Source organism: Bos indicus x Bos taurus, chromosome 3 (genome assembly GCF_003369695.1).
Source record: "Bos indicus x Bos taurus breed Angus x Brahman F1 hybrid chromosome 3, Bos_hybrid_MaternalHap_v2.0, whole genome shotgun sequence".
NCBI lineage: Eukaryota > Metazoa > Chordata > Mammalia > Artiodactyla > Bovidae > Bos > Bos indicus x Bos taurus.
In genome coordinates, this window is record NC_040078.1 from 103,193,317 (window position 1) to 103,215,963 (window position 22,647).

Sequence of the window (22,647 nt, forward strand, 5' to 3'; positions counted from 1 at the left end):
AGCACAAGCTGGAATCACGATTGCCAGGAGAAATATGAATAACCTCAGAGATGCAGATGACACCACCCTTATGGCAGAAAGTTAAGAGGAGCTAAAGAACCTCTTGATGAAAGTGAAAGAGGAGAGTGAAAAAGTTGGTTTAAAGCTCAACATTCAGAAAACTAAGATTGTGGCATCTGGTTCCACCACTTCATGGCAAATAAATGGGGAAACAGTGGAAACAGTGTCAGACTTTATTTTTGGGGGCTCCAAATCACTGCAGATGGTGACTGCAGCCATGAAATTAAAAGACGCTTACTTCTTAGAAGGAAAGTTATGACCAACCTAGACAGCATATTAAAAAGCAGAGATATTACTTTGCCAACAAAGGTCCGTCTAGTCAAGGCTATGGTTTTTCCAGTAGTCATGTATGGATGTGAGAGTTAGACTATAAAGAAAGCTAAGCACCAAAGAATTTATGCTTTTGAACTGTGGTGTTGGAGAAGACTCTTGAGAGTCCTTTGGATTGCAAGGAGTCCATCAGTCCATCCTAAAGGAGATCAGTCCTGGGTATTCACTGCAAGGACTGATGCTGAAGCTGAAACTCCAATATTTTGGCCACCTGATGAGAAGAGCTGACTCATTGGAAAAGACCCTGATCCTGGGAAAAATTGAGGGCAGAAGGAGAGGGGATGACAGAGGATGAGATGGTTGGATGGCATCACCAACTCAATGGACAGGAGTTTGGGTAGACTCCAGGAGTTGATGATGGAGAGGGAGACCTGGCGTGCTGTGGTTCATGGAGTCACAAAGAGTCAGACACGACTGAGCGACTGAACTGAACTGAACTGATCCTAAGTTTTGGAGGTTAAGTAAAACTATTGATTCTATAATTATGAGCCCATAGATGTAAAATGAGTTTCTTGATCAAATACAATGCTGTGGGGATGCCCTGATGGTGGGATTAGGCATGCTCTGAAATCAAAGATCATGATGCTAGCAAAAGCTTTATGGGCAGGGGAAGAAAATCTGTATCTAGAATCTGCTTATGTTCCTATGAAGACAGATCATTGTCCCCTCCATGGTGTAAGAGATTCAGTGTATCATACTGCCACAGGTGGCAGCCTGCTCTCCTGGAGAATGGTGTCATAGAGTTGACCTCTGCTCTTTGCCCATGAAGCACTCGTTAGTAGTGGTAGCCAGGTCAGCTGTGGAAAGGGGAAGTCCGTTTTGAGCCCATGTGGACAGCCTCTATGCTGGCAACATGGGCACTTTGCTCATGTGTTTACTGAACAAAGGTCTGGGGGGTAAACCTGACTGACATCCACAGAGTGTGTCATTTTGTTCCACCTGATTTGTCTCCTCTGCAATTGATACTTTTTTATGAATATGCATGTGTGACACAGTCTGTGTCCACTCTGAGGAAGTCCATCCACATACATCTCCCCTCTCTCCAAACTTTCTTGCCAGATTTCTTTGAATCTTGTAGTGAGGTAGTTATTTAATAGCTTTCTCTGGTTTTCTCATTTTCCTATGCATCAGTCTGCTAACACTTTCTATCTTTTAAAAGTTTTAATTTTAGTAATCTACATTTTCCTAGAAAAACATCCATTGCCTCTAAGTTTGCAATTTTATTTGCATAGGGATCAGCAAACAGAGAAAGCAGAGTTGGGGGACTTATGTTTCTTGCACAGGAGTGCACAGCTGTTAAGTGGTAGTTTACCAATCTGCCCAAACAGAAACTGTGAGATCATTAGTGCAGAAATGGATCAAAAGGGCAAAGAATTAGAGAAGCTGATGTTTCAGTCTACCAGCAAAATATTTCCCCCAAATAGATGACCTGAGTCTTACTAGACAGGGGCTGTGACAACTCTCTGCTATTTTCTTTGTTTAAGGAAATAGGAGGACAAGTAAAATAAATAAATAAAACAAAAAAACAACAACCCTCATAGAGACCAAATTAAAACAGAATTAATTAACAATATTTTAAAACCCCACTCCTAAGTACCTATACAATTCCTAAGAACCGCTGGTTTGGGGACTACAAATTCCATGAGGATGGGGCTGTGACTTCCTGTCACCAGTGCCAGGGATCAGTGATGACAGCTGACAATCAATGGCTCCCACCAGTGAATTATAGGGAAGTAGAGATAGTGGTGAAGCTGGCTTAAAACCCTGATAGTTTTTTATTTCTCCCTTTTCACCAACACACCCAAACCATCATGTGCTCTTGCTTCTTTCCTCATCACATCATTCAGCATGTCCCTACTAACTGCCACCATCAAGTCTAGCACCTTCAGAAATTATGCCTAGGTCTCCCCACTAACTGTTCCTCTTCACTCCAGTCCCCTCATCGGTACTCCCAAGCCATTCTCCTGAAAACACTGTGGCACCTTCTCTCCTCCACCCCAGTCCTCATCCCAGGTTCTTTTTTTTTTTTTTCATCCCAGGTTCTTAAAAATAGAAGTTTTCTATCTTTAAGATAAAATCTATTATCAGTGTTTTATAGTTTTCTACATTAATCAAAGATGACACAAATAAATGGAGAAATATACCATGTTCATGGATCAGAAGAACCAACATAGTGAAGATGAGTATACTACCCAAAACAATCTATAGATTCAATGCAATCCCTATAAAGCTACCAATGGTATTTTTCAGAGAACTAGAACAAATAATTTCACAATTTGTATGGAAATACAAAAAACCTTGACTAGCCAAAGCAATCTTGAGAAAGAAGAGTGGAACTGGAGGAATCAACCTGCCTGACTTCAGACTATACTACAAAGCTACAGCCATCAAGACAGTATGGTATTGGCACAAAGACAGAAATATAGATCAATGGAACAAAATAGAAAGCCCAGAGATAAATCCACGCACATATGGACACCTTATCTTTGACAAAGGAAGGAAGAATACAGTGGAGAAAAGGCAATCTCTTTAACAAGTGGTGCTGGGAAAACTGACCAACCACTTGTAAAAGAATGAAACTAGAACACTTTCTAACACCATACACAAAAATAAACTCAAAATGTATTAAAGATCTAAATGTAAGACCAGAAACTATAAAACTCCTAGAGGAGAACATAGGTAAAACACTTTCTGACATAAATCACTGCAGGATCCTCTATGACCCACCTCCCAGAGTAATGGAAATAAAAGCAAAAATAAACAAATGGGACCTAATTAAATGTAAAAGCTTTTGCACAACGAAGGAAACTCTAAGCAAGGTGAAAAGACAGCCTTCAGAATGGGAGAAAATAATAGCAAATGAAGCAACTGACAAAGAATTAATCTCAAAAATATACAAACAGCTCATGCAGCTCAATTCCAGAAAAATAAACGACCCAATCAAAAAATGGGCCAAAGAACTAAATAGACATTTCTCCAAAGAAGACATACAGATGGCTAACAAACACATGAAAAGATGCTCAACATCACTCATTATCAGAGAAATGCAAATCAAAACCACAATGAGGTCTGTCATTCAACCACAATGACTGTCATATGGCTGCAATCCAAAAGTCTGCAAGCAATAAATGCTGGAGAGGGTGTGGACAAAAGGGAACCCTCTTACACTGTTGGTGGGAATGCAAACTAGTACAGCCACCATGGAGAACAGTGTGAGATTCCTTACTACTACTAGTACTACTACTACTAAGTCACTTCAGTTGTGTCTGACTGTGCGATCCCACAGAGGGCAGCCCGCCAGGCTCCCCCATCCCTGGGATTCTCCAGGCAAGAACACTGGAGTGGGTTGCCATTTCCTTCTCCAGTGCATGAAAGTGAAAAGTGAAAGTGAAGTCGCTCAGCCGTGTTCAACTCTTAGAGACCCCATGGACTGCAGCCTACCAGGCTCCTCTGTCCATGGGATTTTCTAGGCAAAAGTACTGGAGTGGGGTGCCATTGCCTATTCCTTAAAGAACTGTAAATAGAACTCCCATACAACCCAGCAATCCCACTGCTGGGCATACACACCAAGGAAACCAGAATTGAAAGAGACAGATGTACCCCAGTGTTCATCGCAGCACTGTTTACAATAGCCAGGACATGGAAGCAACCTAGGTGTCCATCAGAAGATGAATGGATAAGAAAGCTGTGGTACATATACACAGTGGAATATTACTCAGCTATTAAAAAGAATATATTTGAATCCGTTCTAATGAGGTGGATGAAACTGGAGCCTATTATACAGAGTGCAGTAAGTCAGAAAGAAAAACACCAATACAGTATATTAACACTTATATATGGAATTTAGAAAGATGGTGACAATGACCCTATATGGGAGACAGCAAAAGAGACACAGATATAAAGAACAGACTTTTGGACTCTGTGAGAGAAGATGAGGTTATGATGATTTGAGAGAATAGCATTGAAACATGTATATTACCATATGTGAAATAGATGATCAGTCCAGGTTCAATGTATGAGACAGGGCACTCAGGGCCAGTGCACTGGGATGACCCTGAGGGATGGGATGGGGAGGGAAGGGGGAGGGGTTCAGGATGGGGAACACATGTACACCTATGGCTGATTCATGTCAATGTATGGCAAAAACCACTACAATATTGTAAATTAATTAGCCTCCAATTAAAATAAATAAATTAATTTTTAAAAAATCTATTATCATCTTGAATTACAAACTCTGTTACTATCTATCCAAGTAGAAAGACAAACAAAACCTCATCACTTCACCCACAAGACTCACTCTTCACTACCCTGATTATTGACTCTAGTTGTAGCAGAGCCACCAGGTAGACTCCACACCTTCTGGAAGGAACTCCAAGAGCCAATAAGACCTTTTCCACAGTATCCAGGCAATCCCTTCCCCACAAAGCCAGAAACAGAAAGTTCTCAAAAGTTTTAAGTCCCTTCCACCAGCTACATAGCTTCCTACCCTCTTCCTAGAAGGCAGGAACACTACAACAGCCCATGGGACCCTTCACTTTCTGCCTGAAATATTCTGGAAATGCTGCCTGGAACTTTGCCACACGATTGGTGCCAGTACTCATCTACACAAGCCCGTACTTAGCCCTGTCCTGTTACATCTCTCATCCCTAAGACTTCTGGGCCATCAATGAGGCCTGAAAGAAAGCTGGATTCCCATGCTAACTCTGAGGCTTGTGCCAGAGTTCTTATAGAATCTCTTATGTCATTTAGATCCCTTGAAAGAATCAGAGGCACTGCTTAAAATGGACTGTACCTGCAATGACTTTCATTCTTCTGTGGTGTTTTAATTCACCCTACGGTTCACAGAAGATACACTAGTTTACTGCATTTGGTTTCATGCATTTCACCTACTGTGACATAGAATTTTGGAGACACAGAGGTCTTAGAGACCTTTCAATTTGAGGTGTTCATTCTATTTATGAGTAAGGTGAGATCCAGAGAAAGGAAGTAAATGGCCCAAAGTGACATAACCAGTTAGCAAGGTTGGGACTAGAACCCAGGTCAATTAATGTCAAGTTTGGTTCTTTCCACCCATGATGCAGAGTACAAGGTATCAATCCCATAAACCATATTGCTTCCATGCATCAGGCCAGGTCCATGGGTTACATTGGCTCTGTATACCATCGGCTTAATTTTCAATGTTGGTTGCATATATTTATTATTTTCCTGTACTACTATGATTGCCTACTACTAGACATTCTTCTATGTCCATACACCACATCACTTTCGGGTACCATGCTTCACGGTAGTTACATGCATACTATTGGTCCCAGTGCCTCCATTGTAGATTACATTATCACCCTTAGTATTTGCTCCTCTCACTGTAGAGGGAATACACATCCATCCCCATGCCATGTGACTTGCATTATTTTTCTGTGGGAAGAAAATACTTCCTGCCCTTTTTTCAGAAGGCCTACACATAGGACTTGCTTTGGTCAATAGGATGTCAGCAAAGAGACATGTGTTACTTCTGAGGAGAAACTGTAAGAGTCGTCATGTATTTCAGCCATTGTTCCTTTCTCTCTGTCATAAGTCTCGCATGTTCCAGATAGGGCCTCCTCCTTCAGGCTGTATCCAAGGGTCCCATGGCAGAAGGCCACAGTCTACTTGCAACTGACTTGGAACATGACAAAAATATGGATTTTTACTGTGTAATCCCATGAGATTATGGAGTTTTTGTTAACTGCATCACAATGTTGAAAGTTGATCAAGACAGCTGTTCTTGGTTTCACGTTCCACATTTGTTCCATTGACCAAGTACTATGTTGGTTTTATTGAATAATGTTATTTTCATATGTTATAGATGCTGTTCCTTTCTCATCATTGAACACTTTACTCCAGACTCCTCCTGTTTCTCAATTCACCAGGCCAGTCTACACCCCCTCATCACTTTGAGTCCTTGTTCCTCAGACTGTAGACCACAGGATTAAACAGGGAAGTGAAAGCATTATAAAGAGTGAAATCAGCTTGTCTTGCTCAGAGGAATAACTTGAGTTGGGCCTCATGTAGAGGTAGATGGCTGGAGCATAGAAGAATGTGATCACAGTCAGGTGGGAAGCACAGGTGGAGAAAGCCTTGCAGCAGGCCTGCATGGACTTGAACTTGAGGATGGCCTGGCAATATGGATGTAGGAAGCCACAATGAGCGACAGTGGAGCAACAGCCATGAAGACACTGATGACGAGGTCAACCATCTCAATGACATGGGTATCCATGCAAGCCAAGTTTTATACTGAGGGGCCTTCACAGAAGTAGTGGTTGACCATGTTGGGCCCACAGTATGGCAGTCTCATGGAAAAAGTGTGGATCAGAGAGAAGAAGAAACCACAGACCTAGGTCCCAGCTGACAGTCATGTGCACAGGCCCCAGCTGAGGATGACAGTATAACGCAGTGGATAGCAGATGGCCATGTACTGGTCAAAGGCCATGACTACAAGGAAAAAACACTCAGTCAGGCCCACGGCACCAAAGATGCACATTTGTAGCCAACAACCAGCAAAGGAGATGGTCTGAGATCTAGAAAGAAGATGCACCAGCATCTGGGGCACAGTGGTGGTGACACAGCCCATATCCAGCAGGGAGAGGATACAGAGGAAGAAGTACATGGGAGTGTGGAGATGCATGTCCAGGCATATCAGGGTGATGATGAGCCCATTGCCAAGGACTGAGCTCAGGAAAAGAAGAAGGAAGGCACTGAAGAGGGTCCTGTTGGTCGTGGGGTCACTGGAGAAGCCACGCAGGATAAATTCAGAAACCCAGCTCTGGTTCTGTACCAGAGGCATCCACATGGTAGGGCTATAAGACAATCACATTCATTTAAATGTCATCTAAAATGTAATAGTCTAGTAAGAACTGGAAGCAGACCAGCTATGATTTTTAATTCTGATCCCATTACTCACCTAGTGCCTTGCACTTACCTAACCTCTCTGAGCCTCAGTCTCCTCATCTGTAAAATGTGGCTAGTAACACTCACCTCAATGGCAACCCACTCCAGTACTCTTGCCTAGAAAATCCCATGGGCGGAGGAGCCTGGTAGGCTGCAGTCCATGAGGTCACGAAGAGTCTGGCATGACTGAGCGACTTCACTTTCAATTTTGACTTTCATGCATTGGAGAAGGAAATGGCAACCCACTCCAATGTTCTTGGCTGGAGAATCCCAGGGATGGGAGAGCCTGGTGGGCTGCCGTCTATGGGGTCACACAGAGTCGGACACGACTGAAGCAACTTAGCAGTAACACTCATCTCTCAGGGTTTTTAAGAGGAGTTGGGGCGATCCATATGAAGCATCTCATGTAAAAAGTGCTTTTAAAAAGTGCCAGTCATCCAGTTGTATCTGACTCTTTGCAACCCCATGGACTGTAGCCACCAGGCTCCTCTGTCCATGGAATTCTCCAGGCAAGAATACAGGAGTGGGTTGCCACTCCCTTCTCCAGGGGATCTTCCTGACCCAGGGATTTAACTCAGGTCTCCCACATTCTTTATCATCTGAGCCACCAGGGAAGCCCAAAGCATCTCATCCAATTCACTAAAGAGCAGTAAAATGCTCATTTGCCATCTGTCCAGTCTTACTCCCCACCTCTCAGTGGACAAACTAGTGACTCAAATGTCTAGCAACAATTTACACCACATCTGCTCTAACCGCCAAACCTGTAGAGGTGGCCTTATCTTCTTCCTTCTCCTTCTTCCAGATCATTTGTCTGGATGTGTTACAAGCCTCTCCTCACCCTGTAACGTCAGTTTTGGCAGCTGAATATGGGAGGCATTACCAGTAGAGGACGATAGAGGGGCATGTGATGATGGAAGAAGGCATGTACTTAAGGTGGTTCTTCAGTCCTCCGTTCCTGATTACATAGGTGGAGAGCCAGTGGGTTGGTGTGGACCAACTGCAGTCACATACTCAGTCACACATACCCTCTCCACCTAGGGGCCACTTCTATGCAAACTCTAGTATGTGGCTCCACTCCCACCCCCAGCAGCTGACTGTGTATCCCTGTGGCAGTCACACCCTCTTTGAAAAAGTCTGAGATCAACGTAAATAGATACATCCACTATGAAGAACAGCATGGTGGTTCCTTAAAAATCTACTGATGAAAATAAAACTACCATATCCCCAGGAATATCCACTCCTGGATATATATACTGAGAAAAACAGAATTCGAAAAGACAGATGTCCTTTGTTCATCTCCATGTTCACATCCCCATGTTCACTGCAGTACTACTTACAATAGCCAGGACATGGAAGCAACCTAGACGTCCATCCACAGAGAAATGAATAAAAAGATGTGGTACATACATACAACAGAATATCACTCAGCTGTAAAAAGAAACAGAGTTGTGCCACTTACAGAGACATGGATGGACCTAAAAACTGTCACACAGAGTGAAGGAAATCAGAAAGAGAAAAACAAATACCATATAAATCACTTATATGTGGAATCTAGAAAAGTGATACAGATGAACTGATTTGCAAAGCAGAAATAGAGACAAAGATGTAGAGAACAAGTTCTTGGACACTAAGAGGGAAGGGATGGGTAGGATGAACTGGGAGACTGGAATTCACATATATGTAAAACATATAACTAATGAAAACCTACTGTATTAGCTCAGGGAACTCTAGTCAATGCTCTCTGGTGACCTAAATGGGAAGGAAATGAAAAAAGAAGGGATAGATGTATACATATAGCTGAATCAGTGTAAAAGAACCATTCTCTAATTTAAAAAAAAATTAATTTAAAAAGACAAAAGAAAAAAAAGAAAAAGAAAAAGTCTGACCTTAGTCTTAATTTTTAGGGGAAAAGGAGGGCTGTCAGGAACAAGAGGAAGAAGAAAGCGCTTCTTAAATCTTTAGTCCCTTTATGCTATTCCTCAGCCATAAGGTAGTAGCTGCTTTTTTTTTTTCAAATGCTATCCTTGGTTCTCTTAGAGTTATCCCTTTTATCAGTTATCTACCTTTTACTAATTAAAATTCTGTGTATTAAATTTTCCCTGTTCACATTACTGATGTGATGTGTCTCCTGCAAGGATCTTAACTGATACATATGCTAAATCTATGGGGAATGAGATTGATAAGGAACAAAATAATACAGAGCTATAAGCTAACTAGCTATATAGTAGTTATTAATTACAAAAGTAAAAAGCGATAGCTGTCAGTGGAAAAACTGGACAATATCTTAGCTGAGTGATTACAGCTGATACCACCAAAAAGAATCAGATAGATACAATGTGTCTCCATATGTGAAATCCTAACAATATCACTACAGATGGTGACTGCAGCCATAAAATTAAAAGACACTTACTCCTTGGAAGGAAAGTTATGAGCAACCTAGATAGCATATTCAAAAGCAGAGACATTACTTTGCCAACAAAGGTCCGTCTAGTCAAGGCTATGGTTTTTCCTGTGGTCATGTATGGATGTGAGAGTTGGACTGTGAAGGCTGAGCACCAAAGAATTGATGCTTTTGAAATGTGGTGTTGGAGAAGACGCTTGAGAGTCCCTTGGACTGCAAGGAGATCCAACCAGTCCATTGTGAAGGAGATCAGCCCTGGGATTTCTTTGGAAGGAATGATGCTAAAGCTGAAACTCCAGTACTCTGGCCACCTCATGCGAAGAGTTGACTCATTGGAAAAGACCCTGATGCTGGGAGGGATTCGGGGCAAGAGGAGAAGGGGATGACAGAGGATGAGATGGCTGGATGGCATCACTGACTCGATGGACGTGAGTCTGAGTGAACTCTGGGAGTTGGTGATGGACAGGGAGGCCTGGCGTGCTGCAATTCATGGGGTCACAAAGAGTTGGACACGACTGAGCAACTGATCTGATCTGATCTAAACAATATATCATCTACATATTACCCAAGCCAGGGGTCCCCAACCCCAGGTCCCAGACTGGTACCTGTTTGCGGCCTGATAGGAACCATTCCACACAGCAGGAGGAGAGTGGTGGGCCAGCAAGTGAAGCTTCATCTATATGCACAGTCGCTGCCCGTCACTGGCATTACCATCCGACAAGAGCTCCACTTCTTGTCGGATCAACGGTGTCACTAAATTCTCATAGGAGCACAAATCCTACTGTGAACTATGCATGGAAGGGATCTAGGTTATATGCTCCTTACGGGAATCTTCCCCAAATTATCCCCCACCCCTAGCCCATGGAAAAATTGTCTTCCACAAAACTGGATTCTGATGCCAAAAAAAAAAAAGGTTGGGGACCACGGATTTAAGCCAAAAAAGTAAAACCTGAATCTAATCCTGAGGAAATATCAAAGAAACCTAAATTGACGAAATATACGATAAAAGAACTAGTTCCTAATCTTCAAAAAATATCTACCATGATAACACAACATTGTAAGTTAACTATATTCCAATAGAATTTTTTTAAAAAGCTATTATGAAAGAACATGAAAAGCAAAGAAATCTATACTAGATGGAAGGAGACTAAAAAAAATCTTAACATCTAATGCAAGATGTAATCCTGGAAGAGGAATTACATTAGTTTGACAATTGATAAAAATAGAATATAAATTAAATTAGTTTAGGTAAGTTAATGTTAAATTAATTAATTCAGGAAATGTTAAATTTCCTGAATTTGATAACTACTATATAAGGAGGATGGGCTTCCCTGGTGGTTCAGTGGTAAAAAGTCTCCCGGAAATGCAGGAGCTGCAGAAATCTCAGGTTCGATCCCTGGGTTGGGAAGATCCCCTGGAGAAGGGCATGACAACCCACTCCAGTATACTTGCCTGAGAAATTCCGTGGACAGAGTAGTCTGGCGGGCTATAGTCCATGTGGTCACAACAGAGTTGGCCACAAATTAGCCACTAAACAACAACAACAAAAATATAACAGGATGTCCTCATTCTCTTGCATCTTAGGAACTATTCTCTGAAGTAGAAAAAGGGTAAAGGAACATATCTGCAAATTATTCTCAAATAGTTCTGGAAATTACAATAACAACAATGCTAAAAATTATTCAATTTCTAGGTATGGAACATAAAGGATTTCTTTGCAGTATTCTTTCAGATTTTCTGAGTGTTTCAAAACCATTGCCAAAAACAGCTTTTTTTTTAAATTTTATTTTTAAACTTTACAATATTGTATTGGTTCTGCCATATATCGAAATGAATCCGCCACAGGCATACACGTGTTCCCCATCCTGAACCCTCCTCCCTCCTCCCTCCCCATACCATCCCTTTGGGTCATCCCAGTGCACCAGCCCCAAGCATCCAGTATCGTGCATCGAACCTGGACTGGCGACTCGTTTCATACATGATATTATACATATTTCAATGCCATTCTCCCAAATCATCCCACCCTCTCCCTCTCCCACAGAGTCCAAAAGACTGTTCTATACATCAGTGTCTCTTTTGCTGTCTCGTATACAGGGTTATTGTTACCATCTTTCTAAATTCCATATATATGCGTTAGTATACTGTATTGGTGTTTTCCTTTCTGGCTTACTTCACTCTGTATAATAGGCTCCAGTTTCATCCACCTCATTAGAACTGATTCAAATGTATTCTTTTTAATGGCTGAGTAATACTCCATTGTGTATATGTATCACAGCTTTCTTATCCATTCATCTACTGATGGACATCTAGGTTGCTTCCATGTCCTGGCTATTACAAACAGTGCTGCGATGAACATTGGGGTACACGTGTCTCTTTCAATTCTGGTTTCCTCAGTGTGTATGCCCAGTAGTGGGATTGCTGGATCATAAGGCAATTCTATTTCCAATTTTTTAAGGAATCTCCACACTGTTCTCCATAGTGGCTGTACTAGTTTGCATTCCCACCAACAGTGTAAGAGGGTTCCCTTTTCTCCATACTCTCTCCAGCATTTATTACTTGTAGACTTTTGGATTGCAGCCATTCTGACTGACGTGAAATGGTACCTCATAGTGGTTTTGATTTGCATTTCTCTGATAATGAGTGATGTTGAGCATTTTTTCATGTGTTTGTTAGCCATCTGTATGTCTTCTTTGGAGAAATGTCTATTTAGTTCTTTGGCCCATTTTTTGATTGGGTCATTTATTTTTCTGGAGTTGAGCTGTAGGAGTTGCTTGTATATTTTTGAGATTAGTTGTTTGTCAGTTGCTTCATTTGTTATTATTTTCTCCCATTCTGAAGGCTGTCTTTTCATCTTGCTTATAGTTTCCTTTGTTGTGCAGAAGCTTTTAATTTTAATTAGGTCCCATTTGTTTATTTTTGCTTTTATTTCCAATATTCTGGGAGGTGGGTCATAGAGGATCCTGCTGTGATGTATGTCGGAGAGTGTTTTGCCTATGTTCTCCTCTAGGAGTTTTATAGTTTCTGGTCTTAAGTTTAGATCTTTAATCCATTTTGAGTTTATTTTTGTGTATGGTGTTAGAAAGTGTTCTAGTTTCATTCTTTCACAAGTGGTTGACCAGTTTTCCCAGCACCACTTGTTAAAGAGATTGTCTTTTCTCCATTGTATATTCTTGCCTCCTTTGTCAAAGATAAGGTGTCCATATGTGCGTGGATTTATCTCTGGGCTTTCTATTTTATTCCATTGATCTATATTTCTGTCTTTGTGCCAGTACCATACTGTCTTGATAACTGTGGCTTTGTAGTAGAGCCTGAAGTCAGGCAGGTTGATTCCTCCAGTTCCATTCTTCTTTCTCAAGATAGCTTTGGCTATTCGAGGTTTTTTGTATTTCCATACATATTGTGAAATTATTTGTTCTAGCTCTGTGAAGAATACCGTTGGTAGCTTGATAGGGATTGCATTGAATCTATAAATTGCTTTGGGTAGTATACTCATTTTCACTATATTGATTCTTCCAATCCATGAACATGATATATTTCTCCGTCTATTAGTGTCCTCTTTGATTTCTTTCACCAGTGTTTTATAGATTTAATGTGAAATAAAAGCTTTCCAGACAAACGTAAAGTGAGATTATTTAAAAAGAGCTCTTCAGGCGGAAAGAAAGTGACAGAAACACAAATGAAAAAAAGAAAAGTCCTTCAAGGAAAGGATAAATATAAATTAATAATGAATATAAATGGATAATAAAGTTTTGTGGGATTTGAAACAAATGAAATACTAAAGATTATGGAAACAATAGTGTAAGAAATGGAAGGGATAAATAGAGTTAGTGCTCTATATATTTAGTATAACTGGAGAAATGGTCAAACTAATCACTTGCATTAGACTGTGATAAGTCAGAGATCTATGTTATAATATCTGGAAAAATTAATAAAAGAATAAATAATGTATAGCCAATAACATAAAATAGGAGAAAATTAACTATAAAAATGTTCATTAATCCAAAATAGTGCTTTATTGAGAGAGAAAAAAATCAGACGTAAAACAGGCAGGTCAGTAGGAAATAAACGGAACTTAACTATGTAGGTAATTACTTTAAATGCAAAAGAACTAAGTATTTTCATCAAAGGCATATTTTCAAACTGAGTTTTTAAAACACCCTACATATTATTCACAAAAAATTTACCTGTTCATTCTGAAATATATAAATATATCAAATCAACATGTTGTTTGTCTTAAACTTACACAATGTTATATCAGTTATATCTCAATAAAGCTGGGTGGGAGAAAAGAAACACATTTTAATATAAGGTTATAGAAATACTAGGAAGTAAATGTATCATGTAAATATTAGCCAAAACTAACATCATAGCTTCATGAAACATTAGTCAAAATTGATTGTATGGTGCATCATAAATGTAGGCTCAGAAAACTCCAAAGCTTGGAAATCATTCAGAATATACTCTCTAAACCATGAAACTGGTTACAAATTAATTTCAAAATAAATATAATGGGTAAATACCTGACTCCTTTGAAGTTGGCATACATTTCTAAATAAGCTATGGAATAAACAGAAATCAAAATGAAAATTACTATATATTTAAATAAATGATGATGAAAATAAAACATTATCAGTGTTTGGGGGAAGTTTATAGCTTTAAATGTATATGTTAGAATACACTTAAAAGGCTAAAAATTAATCAAATAAACTTTCATCTCAAGAAGCTGGAAAAGGAGCCCCAAATCAAACCCAAAAGAAGGTGAAGGAAGGAACTAATAAAGATAAGAGCAGAAAACAAGGAAATGGTAAACAAACTTACAGTGAAGAAAAATTTACAGAGCTGAAAGTGGATTCTTTGGAATAATATAAAGATCCTTAGCAAGACTGATAAAGAAAAATAAATAAAACACAAATCATCAACATCAGAAATGAAATGGGAACATTACTATAGATCCTACAGTCATTTAAAAGCTAACTTTAAAAACTACAAACAACTTTATAACAACAAATTTGACACTTAAAATAAATGGACAAATGTTTTAAAAAACACAAATTACCAAAACTGACAAAGGAAAACTAAAACTCAGAAGAGTCTATCGTCTTTCCAAAACACTTAATCTGTAACTGTAAACTTTCCTAGACTGAAAACTCTAGGCCCAGACAGATTAACTGATGAGTTTTTCAAACATTTAAGAGAGGAATAATATCAATCATAACAAGTTTATCAAAGCATAGAAAAAGAGGCAAAGTTTCTCAACTCACTTTATGAGATCAGCATAATCTTAATACCAAAATATAACAAAGACATTACAGGAAGGAAAACTCATAAATTAATTTCTCTCATTGGCATTACTGCAAAATTCATTGTGTGTGTGTGTTGGTCGCTCAATCATGTCTGACTCTTTGCAACCCCGTGGACTATAGCCCACCAGGCTCCTCTGTTCATGGGATTTTCCAGGCAAGAATACTGGAGTGGGTTGCCATTTCATTCTCCAGGGGATCTTCCCAACCAAGGACTCAAACTCAGGTCTCCTGCATTGCAGGCAGATTCTTTACTCTCTGAGCCACTGGGGAAGCCACCAAAATTCATTCAGTTAAGTTCAGTTCAGCCACTCAGTCGTGTCCAACTCTTTACGACCCCATGAATCACAGCACGCCAGGCCTCCCTGTCCATCACCAACTCCCGGGGTTTACCCAAACTCATGTCCATCAAGTTGGTGATGCCATCTCATCCTCTGTCGTCCCCTTCTCCTCCTGCCCCCAATCCCTCCCAGCATCAGGGTCTTTTACAATGAGTCAACTCTTCGCATCAGGTGGTCAAAGTATTGGAGTTTCAGCTTCAGCATCAGTCCTTCCAATGAACACCCAGGACTGATCTCCTTTAGGATGGACTGGTTGGATCTCCTTGCAGTCCAAGGGACTCTCAAGAGTCTTGTCCAACACCACAGTTCAAAAGCATCAATTCTTCGGCGCTCAGCTTTCTTCACCAAAATTCATTAACAACATAGTAATAAATTTAATTTAGCACTGTATTAAAAAGGATAAAACATCACAATCAAATTGGGTTTATTACAAGAATTCAAGGTTGGTTTAGCATTTGATATATAATTTAATTCATCTGATAATGAAAGTAAAAGAGAAAAATTATGTGATTACATCAATATATACAAAAAAGCAACCTGCTGCTGCTGCTGCTAAGTTGCTTCAGTCATGTCCGAGTCTCTGTGACCCCATAGACGGCAGCCCACCAGGCTCCCCTGTCCCTGGGATTCTCCAGGCAAGAACACTGGAGTGGGTTGCCATTTCCTTCTCCAATGCATGAAAGTGAAAAGTGAAAGTGAAGTCGCTCAGTTGTGTCCGACTCTTAGCGACCCCATGGACTGCAGCCTACCAGGCTCCTCCACCCATGGGATTTTCCAGGCAAGAGTACTGGAGTGGGGTGCCATTGCCTTCTCCAAAAAAGCAACCTAGTAATACTCAATTATCAATTCAAATTCAAAAAAAACCTCTTAGGAAAGTAGAAATAAAAGGTAACTTCCTTAATGTGATAAATATGATCTCCAGAGGAAGCAATCTACTGCAAATGTCATACTACATGGTGAAATACTAATAACTCACTAACAGTGAAAGTGAAACAAAAGTGTTCACTATTACCATTTCCATTAACCATTATACGAATGGTCCTACAGGCTTCCCTGGTGGCTCAAATGGTAGAGTCTGCTGGCAGTGCTGGAAACCCGGGTTCGATCCCTGGGTCAGGAAGATCCCCTGGAGAAGAAAATGGCAAACCACTCCAGTATTCTTTGGAAAATCCCATGGATGAAGGAGCCTGAGAGTCGGACACGACTGAGCAACTTCACTTTCTTTCTTTCTAATGGTTCTAGTCAGTGAAATAAGTCAAGAGAAAGAAACAAAAGACTAAAGAAATGGAAAGGAAGAAACAAAACTGTCTTTATTTGCAGAATACTTGATTGTGTAGGTAGAAAAATTTTTAAAGAACCCAAAGACAAACTGGAATTAGCAAGTACATGAAAATCGAACATATTGCTCTATATCAGCAGCTCGAAAATAGTTCATAAGAGCATTTTATAAAAGAAAACCTGTAGTAAAACTTTTAATAAAATGTATGTAGAAAAACATTATTTAAAGAAATTAAGGTAGAGCCAAGTAAATGAAGGAATATGCCATCTTCATGCATGGGTTGGACAATTCAACTTTACAGGATACAAAATTGATTTATAGATTAAATGCAATCCTAGTCTTAACCCTAATAGGTTTTTCTACAGAAAATTGACAACCTGAATATAATATTTATATGGAATTCTGGAGAATCTTGAAGGAAAAAAACCAAAGTTGGAGAACTTACCAGATATTGACTTATTATAAAGCTGCAATAATTAGGCAAGTATGAAACTGACACGAAAATAAACAAATGGATTGATGGAACAGGGTACAGAACAGACCTATGAATATATAGTCACCTAATTTATAATAAAGTTGATACTACAATGCAATGGGGACTTTTCAACAAATTCTGCTGGATCATGCAGATATTCACACAGGAAAAAAATGTTGAAACCTACCTCAAAAATTATATTGTCACCCTGCTTATTTAACTTATATGCAGAGTACATCATGAGAAACGTTGGGCTGGAGGAAGCACAGGCTGGAATCAAGATTGCCGGGAGAAATATCAATAACCTCAGATATGCAGATGACACCACCCTTATGGCAGAAAGTGAAGAGAAACTAAAAGCCTCTTGATGAAGGTGAAAGAGGAGAGTGAAAAAGTCGGCTTAAAGCTCAACATTCAGAAAACTAAGATCATGGCATTCAGTCCCATCACTTCATGGCAAATAGATGAGGAAGCAGTGGAAACAGTGGCTGACTTTATTTTTCTGGGCTCCAAAATCACTGCAGATGATGATTGCAGCCATGAATTTAAAAGACACTTACTACTTGGAAGGAAAGTTATGAACAATCTAGATAGCATATTGAAAAGCAGAGACTGCTTTGTCAACAAAGGTCTGTCAAGTCAAGGCTATGGTTTTTCTAGTGGTCATGTATGGATGTGAGAGTTGGACTATAAAGAAAGCTGAGTGCGGAAGAATTGATGCTTTTGAACTGTGGTGTTGGAGAAGACTCTTGAGAGTCCCTTGGACTGCAAGGAGATCCAACCAGTCCATCCTAAAGGAGATCAGTCCTGAATATTCATTGGAAGGACTGATGCTGAAGCTGAAACCCCAATACTTTGGCCACCTGATGTGAAGAGCTGACTCATTGTAAAAGAGCCTGATGCTGGGAAAGATTGAAGGCAGGAGGAGAAGGGGACGACAGAGGATGAGATGGTTGGATGGCATCACCGACTCAATGGACATGGGTTTGGGTGAACTCCAGGAGTTGGTGATGGACAGGGAGACCTGGCGTGCTGCGGTTCATGGGGTCGCAAAGAGTTGGACACAACTGAGTGACTGAACTGAACTGAACCTCAAAAATTAATCCTGATATATTATAGTTTTAAATGGTAAAATAGAATAATAAATTTTTAGAATCAAACGCAGAAAAATATCTATGTCACCTTGCAATAGGCAGAAATTTCTTAAACAGAGCACATAGAGAAAAAGATGATAAATTATATATTTTATGTAATTACATTATAGATAATTACATATAATTTCATATATATCATTATATACAATTATATACACAGATTATAGTAAAATTAAGAACTTAAAATTTATATCCAGAATAAAAAATTCTTTAAAATAAACAAAGGCTACCAAATATAATAATAAGCAAAAGATTTTAAAAGGCACTTCACAAATGAGGCTATCTAAACAGACAGTAATCAAATGAGACTCAGCATCATTAGTCATCCAGGAATTGCAAATTAAGACCACAGCACAACACCACTATACACCCACTAGAATGGCTAAAATGAAAAATACATGGTGTTGGCAACAGTAACCAGAATTTTCTTACACTGCTGATGAGAGTGTATTATTATTGTATTATTAATTATTAATATTAATTAAAATAATATTAATATAATTAACATAAAATTATTAATGTTATTCCTCTGGAAAACATCTGATGGTATCTCTTAAAATTGAACATATGCATTCCATATTGCTTAGCAATTCTATTCCTAACTATACTTCTCCCTACTTATAGATACACATATATATTCTAGGAAAATATTAGTTGTTAGTCCCTCAGTTGTGTCTAACCCCATGGACTGTAGCCCACTGGGCTTCTCTGTCCATGGAATTCTCCAGGCAAGAATGCTGGAGTGGGTAGCCATTCGCTTCAGCAGGGGATCATCCCAACCCAGGGAATTGAACTTGGGTCTCCTGTATTGCAGGAAGATTCTTTACCATCTGAGCCACCAGGGAAGCCCATATTCCTGGGAAGACATGTACAGAAATGTTCAAAATCACTAGAAAAAAGGCCCCCGATAGGGAACTACCCAAGTTTCAATCAACAGTATAATGGATAAAAGCACTGTAGTATGTTTCTATAGAGGTTACCTTTTGGGAGGATAAAACCTCACAGGAGACATCAGGCCATCCTCAGTCTTCACTATCCCCAGGCCTCACTATCCCCAGGCCCAGCTCCTCACCTGACCAATGGACCACCTACAATCCCTCAAAGCCATCCCTTCCTTTGCCCTGGCTTAGGAGCCCAGCATTTCTCACCCATAATCCTGCAGAAGTCCCTCCTTAGTCTCCCTGCCTCTGGACCCTTTTCCTTTAGTGCATTCTCCATATGGACTACTTCAAGTTATTGTTCAAAATATAACACTGACCTAGCTGTCTCCTGTTTAAAACCCTTTAAGGGTTCCCAATGCCAGATAATGTTTGACACCCACATAGAACCCCTCCTAAATGACCTACACCCTTCAGACTTCTTTCGCCTCAGCGCCCAACTCCGTCCCTCATCCCATCTTTTCCATACAAGCATGCCCAGAGTCATGTATGTCTCTGCCTCTATCACATCTTCAGACCCTTGCCTAGGTCTTTATAAAGCATGGAAGAACACAACCCCTGCATCCTTGCCGCCCACACATACTCTGTTACACACCCAACGTTTATTCCCATATTAGGACTCAACTCATTTATCATCCCACCAAGAAGCCTTCCCAGACCCACTCCATCTCCCAAGCCTTGGTTGGATGCTCTCTCTATTTCTCAGAATCCATTGTGATTATTGGCAAGTTATAACCCTAGTAATCCTAGAAGGTTCTGACATAAAGTTAGAGGTCTAATATCTTGGAAAAAATTTCTCCCTCTCATGTTAACTTTACTCCCACTCATTGAGTTGGAATATCTATAATGAAGTGTGGATAATGGGGTGAGTTTATAATATGCCTTTCAGTAATAAGAATACCTAATGTTTAATGAGCACTTTCTATGTGCCAGGCATTGCTACACTAACTTTATCAAATCCTCCCAACAACTCTTTGAGGTAAGCACTAGTACCTCCACTTTTACAGAGAAAAGAAAACCAAATCATAGAGAGACTAAGTGATTCATTCCAAATTATACGATTTGTATAATGAACCCAGGATGTGAATCAAGGCAGTCTGGTTTCAGAGCCAACTCTTAACCAGAATCTTCTCCTGGTTCTGGTGAACACTCTCTAAGTGGGAAGGGTAAAGAATGCAAACTGCCCCCCTTGCTCCTCAATTTGAGCTTCTGGAGGTTTGGAATGAGATACTATAGAGTCATGGCCTATGTGTTACAGCCACCAGATAAGATAGGATAAGACCCCTCCTAGGATAAAGTGCTAAAGTGGCAGCCACAGACGATCTCTCATGATAAAGTTTTCTCCATCTGCTCCCATCACTTGCATGTAGAAAGCTCTGGGGTTGCACTGGAAGCAGAAGGCATCCGTAGCAAGAGACTTGGGGACTGAGTACCATACTAGAACTTAGTAAATCTTTGTAAAAAGCCTCCCTCTTATTAGTCAACCTTGACTTCCATGGGAAGGGGGACATCTTCTAGTGGAAAAAAAAAATAAAAAGTCTCCTAAGATTCCATTAAGCCAACAGTCTCTGTCCTAATTCACAACAGCCCAGGTCTCTAGGGGACAGGGGAGTGGGAACTAATCATTGTGGTCCTGCTGTCATTGTTGAGGGCTTCTCCCAGCATAACCAGCATTGTCCTTTCATAATGTCTCTTAGCTGAACTTGGAGGCCTGAAGCTCAGGAAATTATTCATTTTCTGTTTCTAGCTCCTAGAACGTGGTTTGGAACAGACGAACCATCCATACATATTTACTACATGAGCAAATGGAAGAAAAAAGAAGATCTAGGAAGAAAGAATGGGATGTGAGGTGGGGAAGAAAGACAAGTGGGGAATGTGGGAGCTGCCTGGAGGGATGTTGGGGCAGAAGCACAGAGAAGACCCAGTGGCCGGGTGACCTGGCTACTGCTGACCTCCAGCCCCCACAGATGCCTGGATCCCACCCATAGCCCCCAGCACAGTGACCACCTCACCCCTCAGGCATTCACAGGTTACAGAGAGACTGTCACTTGTTCTTAAGGGAAAGAGACTGAACAGGAAGTGCCCAGGGCAACTGAGTCCAGTGAGCCAGGATTCCAGGCAACCCAGTCTCCAGAAAAGCACCAGGCTTCTGAGAGATGGAAGGATGAATCCCCTGCCTTCTCTGCATTGCTCAGCTCTTTGCACTTGACCTGACCAGCCCTGGCTCCTGAAGGCCTTCCCTTCCAGGTCCTCATGTGCAGGTAGAGAGAGCCTTGGCCAGCCCAAGTTCTTCCCAATGGGCCAAGCTGCTGAGACTTTATGCCTCCTTACCAGGCTTTCCCTGGGAGAGCAAGGGGAGGGCCACCCCTGCCTTCTGCCACAACAGACCCTATCCCTTGTGGGGATGCCAAGATGGAATTCTCTGAATGCTGTCAACGAGAACCCCACAAGGAAGAACCCCTTGGGGACAGAGCAGGAGAAAACCACATCCTGGTTGGGGAGGCATAGTGACCTGTCTTTATATTTTTCAAGTACCTGGTCCACTTGCAGAGATCCCAAGAACTGAAGGCTTCATGCGGATTCCTCTCTTCTCACCCAAACCCCTGTGTCCCAACTTGTCAATTAGCCCATGTCTGAGTCACACTCCTATTTCTTACTGAACTACATTGAACAAATCTTACTCCATTCCCCACCAGAACAACACCTTGAACACGATGATACTTATGAGTTGGCCATGGAGAACTACACAGATCTTGAACCAGGTCCTGGAAGACAGCATCTGAAAAGTATCATCAGTCACATGTTACATACAAGGAAGTTGAAGTCCAGTGCAGGCGGGAACCTGCCCAAGGATTCACATCTTCTGAGGGCAGAAACAGAATCTGAATCAGGATCTGTCATGTCCTAGTGACCGTTCTAATAAACTGCTGTTATTCTGAACCTGTTTGCACATCTAAAAACGATGATGGTATCTTAATAACCCTAACATTCTGGGGTTGCAGGAGAATTAAATGAGATAATGTGTTGAAAGCCCTGCATAGGTCCTGCCCATGCCTCCCATTGCTCAGCTCCTGTCTTGCCTTCTGTCTGGGCCTCGGTTCTCCATTCATTCAGGAAGAGAAGGTTGGATACAGAGGTCCTGCCCAGTCAACCACAGGTCACCGGAGTCAATCACTGACTTTTCAGAAGTGTGTGGAACGGTGTTAAATAAGGTCATTATTAAAGTTAAGTTACATAAACAGTAATTAATTCAAGTATGTTAGAAACAAAGCTCAGTGAACCTTGAAAGCACAATGGTGTGTGCAGTAAGTTAGGCAGAGAAAGACAAACACTGTATGATCTCACTTACACGTGGAATCTGAAAACATGCAACTCTTAGAAAGAGAGAGTACAGTGTGGCGGCCTGGGGCTGGGGGCAGGAAAATGGAGAGAGGTTGGTCAAATG

The 22,647-nt window shown here is 40.7% G+C and overlaps 1 protein-coding gene and 1 pseudogene across 17 annotated transcripts in view; both read right to left on the reverse strand.

The window, feature by feature from the left end:
- Positions 1 to 22,647, reverse strand: part of LOC113890028 (olfactory receptor 2D2-like) — a 192,972-nt gene that overhangs the window by 129,804 nt on the left and 40,521 nt on the right. The window contains exon 3 of one of the 17 annotated variants that reach the window (XR_003510410.1): positions 15,703 to 15,741. The exons of 15 other annotated variants lie outside the window; for them this stretch is intronic. The gene's annotated coding sequence lies outside the window, so the exon portion shown is untranslated. Of the gene's footprint in view, positions 1 to 15,702; positions 15,742 to 19,047; positions 21,982 to 22,647 lie in introns of those variants that run through there. One more of the 17 variants, XR_003510412.1, reaches the window with a different exon arrangement.
- LOC113890032 lies at positions 4,915 to 7,364 on the reverse strand (annotated as a pseudogene).